Source organism: Trachymyrmex septentrionalis, unplaced genomic scaffold, assembly GCF_001594115.1.
Source record: "Trachymyrmex septentrionalis isolate Tsep2-gDNA-1 unplaced genomic scaffold, Tsep1.0 scaffold345, whole genome shotgun sequence".
In the NCBI taxonomy this organism is placed as follows: Eukaryota; Metazoa; Arthropoda; class Insecta; order Hymenoptera; family Formicidae; genus Trachymyrmex; species Trachymyrmex septentrionalis.
The window spans coordinates 15,449-20,491 of record NW_017305509.1 but is presented as its reverse complement, the minus strand read 5'-3'; the positions used below and the strand labels follow the sequence as shown (position 1 = coordinate 20,491).

Here is a 5,043-nt window from a genome sequence, read left to right as displayed (position 1 = left end):
GAACAAATGTAATACATATATATAAATAAATAAAAAAATATTTAATGATATATTTCTTACAACTAATGAATTCTGGCTAGAAGTTATATTAGATGCGGGACAGTTTTAAAGTAGAATACACTTTTATGCTATGAAAGATTTGGGATTTGATTTAAAATCGTGTTATTTCGTATATAATGCAAGGAATTGTAAAGGGAAAAATATTCTATTGGAACAGAGAAACAAAATTTAAAAACAAATCCTAACCTTAATACATTAACATAATAAATCCTGTAGTATTTTTGTTTTACAAGGAAACACATTGAAATGTTCTATTTTAATTTTTATATACGTTTGTTTTGTGGTGAAAGTAAGAAAAAAGCATTTTTTTTTATATGCGCTTTCGCACATTTAGGAATTAAATATTCTTTTGAAGAAAATCAGTTTTTGTCTTTTGAAACTATTTCGAAGTCAAAAGTATGAGAGACAGAAGAAATGTTTGAAGTAAAAGTTGAATGGTTTCAAGAGTATTTTATAATAATAATTTTTAGAAATGTGTTTATTTAACAATTTTTAATTATAAAAAATAAAAATTCAAAGAATTTTCTAAATTATATTTATTAATTAGTGATCTTAAAATTATTCAACTTTTATTTACAACTTTTTTCTTTATGTTTTTTTTCTATTATAGTTACGACAATATTCGCTTCAAAAGACACATTTTTTTTAAACGGGTCACTTTCTTACCCCTTTGAGGGGCAGTGACACGTATACGTCCCTTTTGTCTTTTTGTTTTTAGTTCTTTCCATATTTCTGATCCATTTTGCAGTTCGTATGCGCATATGAGTACTTTTTAGACTCTTAGGGATCTAAGTTATATGAAACTTTTATGAAAAATTATGTTAATTTATTTATTTGCAATTTTGTTATAAATAATTAATGTAAAAAAAACTCATTTTTTTCAAAATAAATTCGGCTATTTATTCTTAAACGTGCTCTAAAAATTTTTATGCGTATACTCCACATCTGAAACTATAATATATTTTTTTTTCAGAATTTTCTGCACACTAGTCTTTCCGAAAAAAAGGAAAACAAATTTTGTGAAATTTTGGAAAATTGATTTTTTTATCCCTTTGAGGGACACATTTTTCTTCCAAATTATTGAAATCATAGATCATCTCCCTGATTTTTCAATTGTGTTCTAATGAAATTTTTCGAAATGAACCCCTAGGGCTCTAAGAAGAAAGCATAGCACTTTTTTTTAGATATTTAATTTTTATTCATTCGTAGTATTTCAAGAAAGTATGCCATTCTACGCTTTTTTACGCGGAATTATACTCTATAATTTGATAGTTGGATACAGAAATAGCAACGGCAAATTATACGTTTTTACTTAAAAAATGTAAAATGGCATATTTGGACCTAGTTAGGCACAGAAAATACACCAAAGTACGCAACTAACGATCATTATGTTCTGAACTACGCGTTTTATACCGAATTCCTTTAAATTGGTTTTCATTTTTTCATAAGTATTCGGAGAAGGTGTGCCATTCTACGTCTTTCTACGCAGAATCATACTCTACAATCGAATACTTGGGCACAGAATAATACTATGTCTATCTATGCCAAACTACACAGTTGCACGAAAAAATCGTTTCTTGAGGTACGTATTTCTGTGCCAAAGTGCAATACTTATCTTTTAATTTTTTCGTATGTGACAAAGTAAGCCATTCTATGACATTTTACACAGAATTACTTATACTCATCCACAAACATTATATATAGTATCTCCATTCACAGAGAGCCACGGCGGAGATACATAAACTCGTAAATAAGGATCACTTGAGAAAGGAGCCCAGTATTTCGCATGTGAAGTAAACCCTTAAAGTTGGGCTTTAATATTAAAATATTCATACTATGATTTCAAATTTCATCATGACAGCAATGTGATAGTATCTTGAATTCATGCCAAATGAGTTTAAGATACCATCATGTGTCTCTAAACAGTACAGTGTAAATGTACTCGAAACATACCCGTATGCTTAGAGTATAGCTTTATATAGAATGGCGTACATCTTTGACATAGAAGTAAAATTCTATATCAAACTATTTCCATGGTTTATTCGCGAATTTAGGTGTAATTTTTAGCATAGTTAAGCGTACTTTCGGGCATAATCTCTAATAGATAATAGGCATATTTTCTGGCGTAGTTTGTCGTAGCATTGTTTGACGTTGTCTGGCGTACAAAGGTATGAATCGGCTTACTTTGGCATAGGAGTAGAATTCTGTCGCAGATATAGAAAAGCTATTGAAGGAAGAAAAATGAGACAGCACAGGTAGAGTATAAAACATTGCCACATTCTAAGCCATCTAGATCTCTGATAATATATGGTCGTATTTACAGACGCAGTAGAAGAATTCATCAGAGTCAAGAATTTTAGATACGCTGTACATGGTTAAGAAGAGTTGTTGGTTAAGAGCCGGAACATAGACGACGGCATAATCAAATAACAAAGTAACAAGTTCTTAAGAAATGAGGAGTTTTTAAGAGTAGGAAAGGATGTAAAGGGGATAAAAAAGAAGTAAACGTAAGCAGCCCGACACTTGACGTGTGACTCGAATGATCATGAAGAGTCAACTTGAACACTAAAAATTTTAATAGAGGAGGAGCGAGGAATTGGAACGGAGTTAATAGAAATATTGAAGGATTAAATACGGGATAATAATGTTGAGGAATCGACAATTAGCAAAGATAATTTAGAAGGATTTAGATGAATTATTAGTAAAGAGAGACCATTCGGCAATAAATTTTAGATCTTTATTTATAGCAGAACAGGCTGCAAAAGCATCGAATAGGTGAAAAAATTTGAAAAGAATTACGTCATCTGCATACATGAAGAGCTTAGAGAATAGAAAAACATTAGACAAATCAGATAAAAATGTTAAAAAGTGAAATTCCATGAATAAAACCCTGAGGTACTCCAAAAAACGGCACAAAAAGAAGAAGAAAGAGGAAAAGGATTATATTTGAGAACTTTTTTGCTGCGTGCGATTTGTAAGGAATGAGCAGATTAGCGAGAGAGTCGAATGGGAGAGACTGCATAGCTTGAGTTTGAAAGTAGGTCATGGTTAATGGTATTGAAAGCTTTTACAAGAACGTTTTATAATTTTGTATTTATATATAATTGTGCATTTAAAACTCCTTTAATGTTCTCAATTAAAATAGTATTAAATAAAAGATAATTAATATAAGATCAAGTATTATTATATAGGAATCGGAGTACATTTCAAAATTGTTACCTTAAAACGACAAAAGCTAATGAGAATTAATAAGTTGACGAGAACCAGTTCGATGATTTGAGTGACGTATAACATGTTATCATTCTGCATAATATGTATGAAATATAGACTGTAATAAACCAACATAAGAAAGCCCAATTTGACCAAAACATGTAGGCAAGAAAGATACGCTCTAAGTTGTCCACGAGGATATTCGAACATGTCTAAACCGAAGAACGAGTCTAAAGTAAATAATGGTGCTAGTGCTCCTTCTAGCGTCTCTGTCATAGTTTTTGAGTCGGCTATTTTAACTGAATTAATTCTTGCTGCACGAGACACAAACACGTTTTAATATTTTTTATAAAGTTTTCAGAAATAACTCTTGCAGTTCCTCTAGGAACTTTGTGGTTACTACACTGTATGATATGTATACTGTAATATAACATATTTATATGCCGTTTAATCAGCAAGTACTGAACAACAGAATCGACATAGATAATCTAGATTAGATTGCCTTTCTTTTTGCGGAATTTTTATTTAAAATACATAGATTAAAGCAACTTGATGTGGATCGCCCTTGAGAGAAAAATTCATATTTTTATCCAGAAAGATCTCAAATTAATTAAATATTTTAATTAATTTAATAGTAATAATTAATTATAAAGAGATTACATTAGGAAAGATTTTATTTCATTTCGATACCGTTTTATACGTTTTAATTGTGATTAAGTAGAGTGACAATTATTCACAATTAGACTCCATGTACTTATTGCGAATTAATTTACCAAATGCTTTATCTTTTTGGGATTTAATTTCATTTAAACACAATATCAACTTTTTCATTAAATCTATATATACTTACTCCTATAAAAGCCATGAGGCAATTCTTATGATATTACACTTTCTATGAATTTTTATAGGTACATATTATATTTAGTTTATATCTTACGTTTTATTAGTTAACGATATTAATAAAATGCGCAGCGCTATTGTTAATAAATACAAAAACAATTGACACTTGAAAAAGACAAAGCAAATGCTAAAGAATCTTGTGATACGCATTATTTGATATATAAAAATAGTATAATTATTTAAATATAATGTGTGATCCCCGGAACTAGTGCCTAATCTGTATTTAATGCTTTTACCCTATTATTATAAACACAAATGATTATGAACGTAACTTGTAGTTACTAGCAACATTTTGTCTTTTTTCAAAGTACAAACACACAGTGCTTAATGGATGCTTTTTTTTTACATGGCTTCTAACGAGACGTGGTGACTTAAGTTGAAGCTGATAACTTTGATAAAATATTTGATACTCGTATATCGAAGGTATGTGCACAATATAATGCTCTTTGTAATGTAAAGGTAAGTACAATTATTCTTAATAATGATAATATAATTTATTAATGTAAACATAAAACATGATGTTAATTTTACTATTATTCTTTATATTTTTTCTCAAAATATTTATATATATATATTATATATGTATACACATAATTTTATGTACTTACATATATGTATACACTATCATAGTACTTGTATTCGTAAAAGATTTATACAATTGCAAATGAAATTTGATTTTCGCTAATTGTTTTGCCCACTCTCTCTATTTTTTAATTTACCGCAAAAATTCAGATGTATGACACGTACAAAATATCACAGATTCTATAGAAGCCATTCTATTGGGTCGCCTGGAAAGTCCGTGCGTATTTTCCGCACGGACTTTCCGGACAACCTTGGGTTATCCGGAAAGGTCCGTGCGAAAAATACGCACGA

General features: G+C 29.6%; 1 pseudogene; it reads left to right on the top strand.

Moving 5' to 3' along the window:
• Positions 1-3,478: 3,478 nt before the first annotated feature.
• Positions 3,479-5,043, top strand: part of LOC108750257 — a 14,924-nt pseudogene continuing 13,359 nt past the window's right edge.